This window comes from Protopterus annectens, chromosome 15.part0, assembly GCF_019279795.1.
Source record: "Protopterus annectens isolate FY-2018-M chromosome 15.part0, PAN1.0, whole genome shotgun sequence".
Classification (NCBI taxonomy): domain Eukaryota; kingdom Metazoa; phylum Chordata; order Ceratodontiformes; family Protopteridae; genus Protopterus; species Protopterus annectens.
The window spans coordinates 406,764,007-406,777,746 of record NC_056749.1 but is presented as its reverse complement, the minus strand read 5'-3'; the positions used below and the strand labels follow the sequence as shown (position 1 = coordinate 406,777,746).

The 13,740-nt window shown below is 46.6% G+C and overlaps 1 protein-coding gene across 1 annotated transcript in view; it reads right to left on the bottom strand.

The window, feature by feature from the left end:
* The window catches only part of BRWD3 (bromodomain and WD repeat domain containing 3), a 1,896,258-nt gene that overhangs the window by 1,666,588 nt on the left and 215,930 nt on the right, over window positions 1–13,740 (bottom strand). The window lies entirely within an intron of this gene.

The following is a 13,740-nucleotide window of genomic DNA, read 5'->3' as shown; positions in this document are numbered from 1 at the left end:
GTGGGTTGAGTAAAAGGCTGTCCCTTGTTGAGGTGACAAGCTTGAGCCCACCATCAAAACTCCTGTTGAAGGCAAGGAATTAGTGGTCTAACTGTTTTCAAACTTTGACAGTGTTGAGACCATACACTCTTTAGGTACCATTGTAGTTTCCTCATATGCAATCTGGCATATTGAATTAGTAGTATGCAAGATGCCATGTAGCCCAAGGCCTGCAGAATTTTTCTTGCAGGGAGTTGGGTCTTTGTTGCCATCAATTGAAAGTATTGAGTCAGTTGTCCTTGCTTGTCTGGCGTGAGATAAGCCATCTGGGCCGTTGTGTTCAAGCTGGCACCCATGAATATTCTCTCTTGTGAGGGCATTAGTTTTGATTTCTTTTCGTTTACTGTGTACCCCAGAAAACTTAACTTGTTTACAAATGCCAGATGCTTTAGAAGAACGTCCTTGCTCTCTGCTTGAATCAGGTAGTCGTCCAGGTATGGATAAATTTGAATTCCTTTTTGTCTGCAAAATGCAATTACTAGTGCCAGGCACTTTGTGAAGACCCTGGGCGCAGTAGATAAGCCAAAGGGCAGTGCAAAGAATTGATAGTGCATTGAACCAGCTATGAATCTGAGGTATCTTCTGCAGTTTTGTCTGATAGGGACATGCAGGTATGCCTCCTTGAGGTCCAAAGACACGAGCCAAGCTTTCTTGCCCAGTATGGGAAGAAGCTGCTGTAGTGTCAACATTTTGAATTTCGGAACATCCACGCAAGTGTTTAGAGAAGAAAGATCCAGAATGGGTCTCCAAGCTTTGTCCTTTCTGGGAACCAGAAAGAGTCCAGAGTAAAATCCTTGTCCTTGCTCCTGTGGTGGTACCTTTTGAATAGCTCTCATGTCCATGAGTGCTGCAATTTGTTCTTGAGCCTCTGCCCATTGATTTGGTGGCAGATTTGGCATTCCTTTTAACCTTGGCAGAGTGTGAAAATGGAACCTGTAACCTTGAGATACAGTGTTGAGAACCCATTTGTCTTTGGTGATGCAATGCCAATTGTGATAGAAAAGTGCCAGTTTCCTCCTAAGGGGGCTGCCAAGAGAACTGTTTGGCAGCTGTAGTGGGAAGTCATTGAGGCTGCTTTTTATATGGTTGGGGCCTGTATTCCCCTTCTTTCTGGCCTGGTGTACCCCATTGTCGAGGCCTGTAAGGACCTTGTGCTTGACCTCTACCTCTTGGACGTCTATCTGCCCCTTTGAGGTCTGTCTGTGACTGGAAAGGACCAATTCTTTGTTGGCCAATTTCTGCTGAAACGAGAAGGCTGAACCTGTAAGAAATCCTTCACCATTTGCATATATTTCGCCTTATCCTCCAACTTCTTTAATACCTCCTCTGCCTTAACTCCAAACACATCACGCTGCAAAGGTGCATCCAATAATTTTGCCTAAACATGATCTGGTAACATGTTCTTTTAACCAAGCATGTCTTCTAATGACAGAGACTAACTGCTGATCTACAGGAGGCCTCTAAAAAATCAAAACCACACTGCAAAATATGTTTTCCCACTTGTTCAGCTGCATGCAATAAATCCTGCATTTCTTTAAAATTAGGAGGATCTGAATCTGGAAGCATCTTTTGTTTCAACTGAGACATCAACATTGCTGATATTTTAGCATGCGAAACTGGCAATTTAAGGCTCTCAATGCTAAAGTTGCAAAAGTATATACTTTCTTTCCCCATCTGTCTAATGCTCTGGAATCTCTGTCAGAGGGAACAGGGTTTTTTGCTGATGAGGCCTTAATCCCTTTGGGTCCCTGAGAAATAGTTTCAGGGTCAGCAACAGGGCTTTTATACAGAAATTTGTGAGAGTCAGGGACTCTAGTATCTATCAGGTTTAACTGGGGCTGGAGGTAAGGAGTCAGGATTTAAGCTGGATTCATTATACACATCATCCACAATATCTAACACTGGCGGAATAGCAAGGGGTCTGTGTTGAGGTAATAAAAGGAAGTCTCTGAGTCTTTTCTTGGATTCTGAGTAATCCTGGCCTTCCCAATGGAAATGCTCCCTCATGGTATGTAAGGTCTCGCCAAAGGAGTAGTCCTCAGGCGGAGAGGCTGATGGAATTGATTCCTCGGCATCATAATCCTCATAAGGGGGTAAAGAATATCCTAGGTCTGAGGATGAATCTGAAGAAATGGACACCTGGTCAGAAGATTCATAGTCTGCATCCTGTCTGGGCCTTTTATCAGGTGGGGGCTGGGACCCCCTGATCTGGGTGATTAGGTCTTCGGCCATTTTGAGCATTTGTTTCTTAGGCATGGAGGCCTGTCCTGGAGAATGCTGCATCTGTTTCTTTGTTTTTAGGGGGGGCTTAGACTTAACAGAGGGTTTAATGGTTAACTGGGTAGGTCTGAAATCACCCTCTGAAACTGTGGATTGCTCAGCTACTTCGGCTCCCTCTGAAGGGTTAGTTTCGGTAGGCTGAAAAACTTGTGCGTCCGAAGGCCCAGCCAGCTCCACGTGGAAGTGGGAGGCAGTCTGTGGTTCTGTGGAAGCTGTCGTCAGGGGCTACGAAGGCACCTCACTGAAAACCGGAGAACCAGCGACCGGCCCAGAAGAGGCCTCGTAGTCAGTTTTGGGCCTCGGATGCCTGTCCTTGTATTTGCGCTTTTTATGTATTCCGGTCGTCGGAAGTTCTGACGGCATAGTGTAATTGAATTTTCTGACAAAATAATGTTGGGCAAAATCAAACAGACGTTTAATAATGCGCTTGCTAAACCTAGCACAAAACAGACAACCAGTGATGTCGTGGGTCTGGGCCTAGGCATGGGATACAATAGGAAAGGAAATCCTTATGAGGTATTTGCTTCTCAAAAGAAATAACGTTATTAACTTTTACTGACATCAGTCTGAGGCAAGAAAAAGTTTCCCCAATGGAGTACTTAGCTTTGTAGAAGACTTCGGTTCTGGATTCGGAATGAAAATCTCATGAGTCGGCCGACCGGCACTTGCGAACTGCTTTTGCTTCGGGCACCGCGCGGCAAGAAAGACTGAAGAAAATGGCGTCGGCTGCATCTTGTATACCCCTGTCGCACTCACATCAGGGAGGAGTAGACAGCAACCAATGCCAATCCAAGACTTTGGAACTCAGGCCGACTGGGGAACCACCTGACGGCAGGATAACCCAAGTGTAATGACTGCAGCAGTGTAACACGAACATCCAAAGTTGTCTGTGGACGTCTAGGGAATGAAGTACTCTCTCACTACCGCCCTGCAGGTTAGGGAACAAGGTAGACAAGTGGATGGCCTGGTTCAAGGATAGGTCATTCACTACTTTGAGAGTGAATGACTGGGTTAGTCCTGAGAGTCACCCTGTCCAGGTAGAAGACTAAAAGTGGTGGTGTAGCCATAAGAGCTTACAATTCTGAGACCCTTCTGGCTGAGGTCAGAGCTACCAATAAAACAGTTTTCATGTGAAAAATTTTATGAGAGCTTTGTCTGTTGTGTGAGTTTTTCTAATACATAGTTAAGGTCCCAGGGGGGAGGGGAGGGATTCCTGGGTGGTCTCAAGTGCAGTACCCCTTTGAGGAACAGTTTAGCAGGGCGTTTGCGTGTAAGGGGAGGCTCAACAGGAAGGCAGCAGAGATAGCAGACAAATGTGCTTTCACAGAGTATGACAGCCCTGTCTGCATAAGTTCACACAGGTAAGACAGGATGAGAGGAATATCACTTTCCAGAGGGTGCAACCATCTTTTGTCACACCAAATGGAAAACCTTTTCCATTTAGCGGGATAGGATTTCCTTGTGTTGGGTTTCCTGGCCTTCTGCAGGAGGGTGAGCACATCCTCACTGTACAGGTGTCTGAAGGGGATCAGAATCCTATCAGCCACAGGGTGAGGTGCAAGGATTGCCACTGTGGATGTATCAGAATCCCCTTGTTCTGTATGAGCAGGCCCACTGAAGGGGGTAGCTTGTGATGACTGTCCTTAGACAGGTGAAGAGGAGGGAACCAGTACGGTCTTGGCCAGTAGAGGGTCACCAGCAAGATTTTGGGCAAGTCCTGGTGAATTTTCAGCAGGACCCTTTGTATCAGTGGGAAGGGGGGAAAAGCATATATGAATTTCCCCTTCCAGGTCATAGAGAAGGCATCTGTTGCCAATGCCTTGGAGTCTGGTGTCCTGGCGCAGTACACAGCAAGTTACCTGTTTATGGAGGAGGCATACAGGTCTATCTCTGGAATACCCCACTTGTGAACCACAGTCAGGAAAACATCTCTTTGCAGCATCCATTTGTGGTTGTTTGAAGTGGTTCTGCTTAGGTAATCTGCCTGGGAGTGCCTGGAGGGTGATCCCCTATGCGGTAGCCAGTTCCCACACCTGCAGAGCTAGTCTGCATAGAAGGTAGGATTTTGTCCCTCCCTGCTTGTTGAGATACCACAGGACTGTGGTGCTGTTTGTGAATATCTTTAGAGGGCCCTGCTCTAGGTATGGCTGGAAGGCCTGTAGAGCCATAAGAATGTCCCTCATTTCTCTCACATTTATGTGGTCTTGTCTGAGTCTCTCTCTCTACAAATCTTGTACCTTCCTTTTTCCCCCCAGAGTCGCTCACAGGCCCAGGTCTGAGGCATCTGTTTACATGGTCTGGGAGGGAGAGGGTGCTTGCAGAGGCAAGCCTGGGTTCTGGACTACCTGAGCCACCCCACCATCTTAGTTCCTGATGTAAGCAGGGGAGTAACAGGATCCTGAACTCCAGTGGGTGGGAGTGTTGAGTCCACACCGACCAGAGGTACCACTGATGTTTCCTTATGTGCATCCTTGCTAGGGACAACATGGGAATGGTAGCTGCCATGTAACCTAGAAGTCTCAGAAATTGTCTTGCAGTTAGTTCTGTTGATTGTACAGCAGAAAGAAGGTGGTTTTGAAGGGATACTACCTTTTCTGCTGGAAGAAAGGCCTTCATGAAGTCTGTCCTGATTCTGCAACACAGGAAGACAATATCCTGTGTGGGGGAGAAATGGGACTTTGGGATGTGGATCATGAACCCTAGAGACTGCAGGATAACCAGAAGGTCACCGGAGTGGCTTTGAAGAGTTTCCTTGTCTTTTGCCTGGACTAGGTCGTCGTCTAGGTAAGGGAGTATCTGGATTGCCTTTTCCCTGCAGAAGTCGATGATCTGAGCAAGGCATTTTGTAAATATCCTGGGTGTAGTAAAAAGCCCAAAGGGCAAAGCAAAGAACCGAAAGTGAGATAGGCCTGCCAGAAACCTCAGGTATTTCCTGCAAGCAAGCTTCATATGTATGTGAAGGTAGGCATCCTTTATGTCCAGGGTTGCCATGAAACCCTGTGGAAGGATGAGTGGAAAGAGTAAGTAGAGTGAGCATCCTGAAAGTAGGGACCTTTAGGAAAAGGTTGAGGCAAGGGAGGTCTAGAATTAGCCTCCATGGACCTTCTTTTCTGGGTACCAAAACATTTCTGGAATAGAATCCTTTTCTTTTTGCTTGAGCAGAACTGGCTCTATGGTGCCCTGAAGAAGGGTCTGTAGAACCTGATGGAGGAGGGGTAGTTGACTGGGGAGAGGCTGTGGTATGCCCAGCCTTAATGGTGGCGTAATGCAGAACATGAATTAGCCATCCTATAGGATGAACAGGACTTTTCTGTCTGTGGTAATGAGTGACCATGCAGGGAGACAGTGAGAGACTGGTAGAGAGGTGGGTGAAAGGGGGAGGGGGGCTGAAATTTTAGCAAACAGTCAGACACTACCTGCCCCATCAGGAAAGGGAGGCCTTTGGCTGGAAGACTGGGATGGCCTAGTCTGAGGAGGCTGTCTTCTAGGGGGGGATTTCTAAACCAGGTAGCTGGAGGCCTGAAGGATTTCCTAATAAACCGGGTCTTCGTCGGCTAATTCTTCGGGAACATGGGAATAGGCGAGACCAGGATATGTTGCAAGTCCTGTAATTCTTTACCTTTCTGCTGTAAGGACTAACTGGTCAGCCACTTTTGCACCAAAAAGTGCTGAGTGGTCAAAAGGTGCATCCAGGAGTCTGGCCCTGAAGTCATCAAGAGAGAGGCTGTAGTCGCAGTCATAAGCATCTTCTTAGTACTGAAGCTGATGCACCTGACCTGGCTGAGGCTTCAGCTGCATCACAGCTACATCTCAGGGAGTGTCTATTCACTTGAGAGAGGAGTGCTATCAGTGAAGATAGGGAGGCCTTGGCTGCACAGTCAGAGATGTCTTCTAACTCTTTAGTGGCTTTGTCCAGGAGAGCTAAGGAGTATTTGGTCATATGAGCTTGGTAGTTTTTGGCTCTAAATGAGAGGGTAGCCGAAGTCTAAATTTTCTTTCCCAACCTCTCCATGATCTTACTGTCTTTACCAGCCGGGAGGATAGTAGCTTTAGACAAAAGTTTGGAAGCCCTGTCTAGAGATGGAAAAAGTGGCTGGCACAGCAGGAAGGCACTTAAAAAGAAATTGTTCCATCTCAGGGACTTTATAAAGTCTGACTGCTCTCTGAGGAGCCAGTGGTTGGGAGTCCGGGCTAGTGGAGGCTGAGGCAAAAGCATCTAGAAAAGTAGGTTGGATAGGAGGAATAGCAGAAGGACTGGGAGTGTCGATTTGACTAAGGTCATAAAACCTTTTCTGAACATCAGACATATCAGAGGATTGGCACTTTAAGTGGTCTTTCATTTTATTAATAGTTTCCCCAAATATAAGATCCTATACAGGACAGTCAGGTTCAACACAGCCCTCCTCAGGAGAACCATATCCCAAGGGGGATGAGATCCAGGAGAAGTAGGAAGGAGTAGGAGAGAGTCCTCAGAGGAGTCAGACAATTCCTCTTCCTCATTCTGCTCTATCCTCCTTTCCTGGGTTGGAGGTCTGGGACTAAGCAGGGTAAGAGCAGTGGCAGATGGTTCTGCTGAAGGCCTATGGGCCAAGAAAGCAGGGAACAAACTGGCTGAAGGCCTGCCTATCTGGCATGCTTTCAGAGGTAGGATTGAGGTGTCTAATTTTTTTGTTTTTTCTTTAAAGGCCTAACCAGAGTCTGGCTAGGAATAGGCCTAGGGTCAGAGACTGGAATAGCAGAGGTGGCATCCAGTGATCCCCAACTGAATGCTGGTCCCCTCCGGCATCTAGAGAAGGTGCCGGTAAATCATCTGTGGACGTGTCATCCACTCGAGATTTTGTGGCTTCCTCAGAGGTACCCGCTTTATCTGTATTGGTGGCAGATGCTGGATCCTCAGTCAAGCTGGCATCGGCTACAGACTGAGGTACAGCATACAGAGGTGCAGCAGAAGTAGGCTGTGAGGACTTGGCCCTCTTCCTAGCCGGTTCAGACAGGGCATCAATTGCAGCATCCATTCCTAATGCTAACTGTTTCAAGCGCTGATTCTCTAAATACAAATGTAGGACTTGCGGACAGCGGAGTAAGGTCTTGGGGACAAACGACTGGCAAATGGCACAGTTCTCATGGTCTTGCTCCCTGCCTAGACACAACAGACACTGGTCATGTGTGCCTTTGTGGGGAATCTGCCAACCACACTTTCCCTTACTAGATGACATTAACAGACTAGAATAATCACAAAGTAGGACTGAAAGAATCCCCAGTGGGGTACTTAACTGAAACTTTTTCGATCTGACCTGGCGTACAACTGGCAGCTGAAAAGTTCTGAGGGCTGGTGCGTGCAGACGTCACTTTTATGGCCCATGTTCTTGCTGCCATGTCAGATGTCCGACGCACCTAGAGGGACCGAAAATATTTGGAAACCTGGACGGAAGAACTGGAGAGGAAGAAGGCTAAACCCAAACATAGAACACTGCAACACTGGAATAGAAGGATATCCTTAATTGTTCTTTCATCTGGAGATGGTATCTCTGTGTATGAACCTTACTTTCATGCCAAAATTGACATTTACAATGACCCTCAGCTAGCCTGCTTGCCTACCAGTTTTCTTTTCAAAGCCGCAGAACTGAGGAAAAATTACCCTGCATTACCCTAATGAGCACAAATGTGTAAGATATTATTTACACAGAACCAAGGAATTCAGAAATCTGTTCGGCCATTTGACTTTTGCATAAAGGAAACAGGGTAAACCCATTACCATGCAAACACTTTCTAAATGGTTATTTTGCTGTGTTTTTTGTCCATGAACCATGGACAAGCCTACCCCAGGCCAGATTAGTGTCTACTTTACCACAACCACTGCTGCTACTACAGCCTACTTTGGTTTGGTTACTGCCCATGGCTTGGTCATCTATGCAAGCCTACTCCATACACTGCAGTCTAGGGGAGGCCTCAAGGGCCAGGGAAGGCTTCAGTTCTGCCACATTGCAAAGCCTCTTACCCAAACATTCCCAAAGCACAATTTTTCTGGGAGGAGGAAGAACCTTCCCAAATTTAGCTTTCCTAGAGGGCACCTGGCATCTGGGGCAAGAAACACTGAGGAAAATGGCGTCGGCTGATGCCTTTATACCCAATTCGCAGCAGCTATGACGTCGGGTGAAGTGCGACATCAGCCGAGGCCAGACCCAGACTTTGGAATCCGGCCGACCGAAGGGCTGCCTGAGGCAGGACAACCCATATGTTAGGACTGCAGATGCATCCTTGAAGGACATTGGGAATCCTCTAAGACACCAAACATACAGGCACAGAGATTCCTGGATTTTGTAAACACAAACTCCCTGGACCAGACTGTCAATACTTTAACCAGGTGTGCACCCACACTGGATCTGGTTCTCACTAATATGGGAGAGTAGTGCACACACCCCTACTGTAATGTCTTCTCTGGTAAAAAAAATCAGAACACAAAATGGTCTTCTTTCAAGTAAAAAGAAAATCTGCACCCCCAACTAACTCTGGAATAGTCAGGAACTACTCCAAGGTTAACTTCCTGCTATTAAGTGATAACTTGGGAAAATGTCAAGCCCCCAAAAATCCTAAGAACACTGCTGCCCATGCAGAACTGTTCACAGAAACCCTATCAAGCATGTTAAACAGCTGCACAGAGGCAGCTGTGCCAAACAAAAAGTACAGAACTAACTAAAAAAACAACCAACCCTGGTAGAATCACAAAATCAATAGGTCGTATAAAAGGAAGAAAATCAAAGACAAAAATTAGGAGGTGCCAGCAGGATAAAAGTACTCTCATCAAATTAAACAACTTGGAAGACAAAAAGTCTACCAAAGCCAAAATTGAGGTAAATTTGGCCTCCCAGGCCAAGGACAACCATAAGGCATTCTTTAGCTATGTCCACAACCTCAAAGGGAATACACAGTTGTGTGCAGAGCTCATTGTAAATGAAGCCACCTATACTGAGCCAAAAGAAATAGCAAACCAAATGGCTGACAAATTCAGCTCCAACTTTGCCCCTCTCTTCCCATCAACATTCCCTCAGAAAATAGCATCAAATACAACTCCCCATGCTATCACCAGGGAACAGGTTCTTAATGCTCTCTCTCCAAGGCCAAGAACACAGCATCAATGGGCCCAGACAGTATCCAAGGAAACCTTCTAAACAGCATAAAACATGAACTAGCAGGTCCTCTGGAACTGCTATTTAACCGTAGCCTTCCAACAGGCTTTGTGCCTCATGAATGGAGAACAGCAACAGTCATCCCTCTGCCCAAAGGTTGGCCATCTACAGACCTATAAACCTCACTAGTCATATGCAAACCATGGAAAGAATTACCATGGAAAGGATCAATAATAATAATAAAGTAAAGCTACAGACACTGGACCAAACACAAGTTTGGTTTCATTAAGGGCAGGTCATGCCTACTCAACCTGGTGGACTTCTTTGAGAAGGTCACCAAAGTAATGGATGAAGGTAAAATGTTTTACACTGCCTAACTTGACCTGACCGAGGCATCTGACACTACCCTCACTCAGGCACTGTTGACAAACTCGAGAGGTTAGGTACAAACCTGTATGTCATCCAGTGGATAAGCCAAATGGCTCACAGACAGGACCCAGAAGTATTTTGAGTCCACGTCTACAAAGAGGCCAGTCACAAATTGAGTCCCTCAGGGATCAGTCCTTGGACAGCTCCTCTTTGGCATTTACTGCTCTGAAATCAAGGCCAAAGTCAATGGTCTCTGGTTGAATAAATTTGCAGAGGATTGCAAAATAGGAGCTATCAATGAATCCCACACTGACACAAATGTTCTCCAGGAAGGGCTGACAGAGACAAACAACTGGTGTCAATGCCATGGACAAACTAAATGCCAACTCAATGCATAATAGCATCCTTCGGTAAGTCATCCACCCCTGGTAACTATCATACTGACAACACACCCCTTAGAGTTAAACCCAATAGTCAGGGACTTGGGCAAACACAGACAGTAATCTAGTCGTTGACCATCACGTCTACAGTAGTGACAAAATCATTCCATGGTGCACAACTTAGAAACAAAGGTATGGCATCTAGGTCCAAGGAAGTCAGTGTTCCACTGTAGTCAGCATTCATCAGAAATAACAGTTATGTAAACTCTTACCATAACTATAGACGTCTCTCTCTTCCATGTTGCAGTATTCTTATTGTGGGATCCTCTGCCTCAGGTGACCCGAACATCTGCTCCTATGCAAAAGCTCAAGCCTGGTTGCTACTAGTGTGTGGAATGTCACACGCAAAGCCATAAACCAGGGGTCTTAAATGTGACATCTGCATGCACAGACCTCAGAACTAGTCTAGGTAGTGCCCAATGATGCCCTCTAGGCAGGTGAATGTAATGAGGGGGATAGGTGGATGAGAAAGAATACTGCAACACAGAAGAGAAGGACACCTATGGTTATGGTAAGATTTTACACAACTATTCTATGTCCTTCTATTCTCATGTTTCAGTATTCTTACTGTGGGAGAGTACCATAGCTTAAGGAGGAAGGGATGAGGAAGAGGTAGCAGATTCTAGGAATTGTTGCAGGATTACCCTTGCAAATCCTGGCTCTGGAAAAATGGTCCAGTTTGCAATGTTTGGTGAAGCTATGTACAGAGGGCCAGGTGGCTGTCTCATGGATGGAATAGTGTCCAGGCCTATGAGGACGGCCCCAGAAGATGTAGCTCTTGTAGAGTGTGCTCTGACCCCAAGAGGTAATTGCTTCCCATGGTAGGAACAGCAGAAACAGATAGTTTTGTTTGGATACTGCCTTGCCCAGGGCCCTGGGATGGTGACACAGAGCTGATTAGACTTTCTGATGGTCTTAGTTTTGTCTAAATAAAACCCTAGTTGACTGTGGACATCAAGGGAGTATAGTACTCAATCTGTCATTTTTAGAAGATGGAAAGAAGGTGGGTAAATGAATGGACCAATTTAGTGATACTTCACTGACCACTTTCCGCATGGAGGGATTGGTGGCGCAGGGTCACCCAATTCTTGTGGAAGACAGTGTAGAGTGGAAATGCCATAAGCGCCTGTAACTCAAACCCTTAGGGCTGAGGTAAGATATAGTAGTAGGACCATTTTCCATGTGCACATCTGTACGGAGGCAGTGTTGGCTGGCTCGAATGGGGCGAGTGTAAGTTTTTTCAGGACATAATTTAAATCCCAAGGTGGTGGGCTAGGCTTCTTTGGTGGCCTAATGTGCAAGACCCCTTTTAGGAAAAGTTTAACATTCAATCTGGAGAGAAGAGGGGCTTCCAGAGGTAAGCAGGCAGAGATAGCAGATGTGTGCACCTTCACTGAAGAATATGACCAGTCTAATTTTATGAACTCACACACATGTTAAGACTAGGGGAATCTCTGCTTGAAAGGGGTCCCCTATGTCTTTGGAGACACCATTTGGAGAACCCTTCCCATTTGGAAACATAGGATCTCCTGGTCTCCTGCAGGATAGATAGCAAGTCCTCAGTGTATCGGTGTCTGAAGGGAATTAAAAGTTCATCACCCAGAGTGTTAAAGCATCTCCAGGTGTGGGTGTATGAGAGACCCCTTCTGTTGTGTGAGCAGGTCCACCTTGTGAGGCAACTTGTGGTGATTGCCCTTGGCAAGAGATTGAAGTAGGGGGAAACAAATGCTGCCTTTGCCAATAGGGGGTCACCAGCAATATTTTCGGCATGTATCTCCTGATTTTTAAGAGGACTTTCTAAATAAGAGGGAAGGGAGGGAAAGCATACAGAAACAGTCCCTTCCATGAGATGATGAAGGCGTCCACACTCCAAGCTAGTGGAGAGGGATCCCTGGCACAGAAAGTCTTCAGTTGTTTCTTCTGGGGAGAGGCAAATCTACTTGAAGTGTGCCCCATTGGTGGACAATGTCTAGGAATCCATCGCTGTGCAACATTCACTTGTGATGCATAGAAAGATCTGCTGAGAGCTTCCGCCTGATAGTTCCCCTGGGATGGGATGTAGACCTCTTACAGTAAAATTTCGTTCTGAGAAACCAACCCCCAAGCTTGCACTGCTAGCCTGCAGAGCATGTAAGATCTGGTCTCCCCCCATTTATTGATGTACCACATTACAGTGGTATTGTGTGTGAAGATTTGTAAGGGGCTTGACTGCATGAAAGGGAGAAAAGCCTGCAGGGCAAGATGGACTGCAGTCATCTCCCCAACGTTGATGTGCTTTTTCTGGAGGGATGGTTCCCATAGGGATTGTACTTTGAGGCCATTCATGGTTGCTACCCAGCCTAGATCGGAGGCATATATCTGTGCATTAGTTAGGTTGGCGTGGTGGGCTGCAGGGGCAGGCCTGGGATTATGTGTATCTGCTGAATCCACCACTTAAATTGTGTCTTTAGGCATGGAAGGAAGAGCATCTCAAAGTCCAGAGTGTGACTGTGTTGAGACCACACATTCTTCAGGTACCACTTAAACTTCATGTGTAACCTGTCTAGTGGCAGCATGGGTATGGTAGCCTCTCATTAGGCCTGAATGACAGATGGTTGATTAGGACAAGGCCCTCGAAGTGGCTGAACAAGATGGTTACCTTGCCCTGAGAGATAAAGGCCTTCATCAGGTCGGTCCTTATCCTGCAACCCAGGAAGGTTTGGTCCTGTGCTGGGGAGAGAGATGATTTTGTAAGGTTGAGTGTGAATCCTAACCTCTGGCATAGGGACATAGAGGAGGACAGATTATTTCGGAGCGTCTTCCCCTTCTGCAAGGATGAGGATATAGTCTAGGTATAAGTAGATTTGAAAGCTTTTGGTCCTGCAGTAGGCTATGGCTGGGGCTAGGCACTTTGTAAAGACTCTTGGTTCTTGGGGGGGGGGGGTGCCTAGCAGAATGGGCTTTTCCTGCCAAGACAGGAAGTATCCTTTTCCCCCTATTGCCAGAACCCAGTGGTCTGGAGTGAATTATTTCCAGAGGGGAACACAGTCAGAGAGGCAGGATGAGAGGGAAGGTGGCTGAGGCAGTCACACATTCTTATTCATGTCATGAAAGGGCTGCTTGCTTGAGGGGCACAGAGGTGGCTGCCCTAGAGGAGGTTGGTTTCCCGGACCATTTTCTGCACCAGGAGTTTGAAAAGATGACAGGGTGGGGGTTCTCCTGACAACGGAGGTCTTTGCAGGGTAATTCCTGTAAATATTTGGTACTGGTGAGACCAGTGCTTCAGGTCCTCCTGGAAGCTTTAAAACAGGTCAGCAGACTGCTGGCCAAAAAAAAGTTTATTATACAGGGGTGCATCCAAAATTTTTGTTTTAAAGTCTTCAGGCAAAGGCTGCAGTCTAAGCCATGAATATCTGCGTAAAAAAAAACCTGATGCAGCAGATCATGCACACGGCCTCATCTGCATCAAAACTGCAACCTGAGTGTCTGGCTACCCGAGAAGTCAG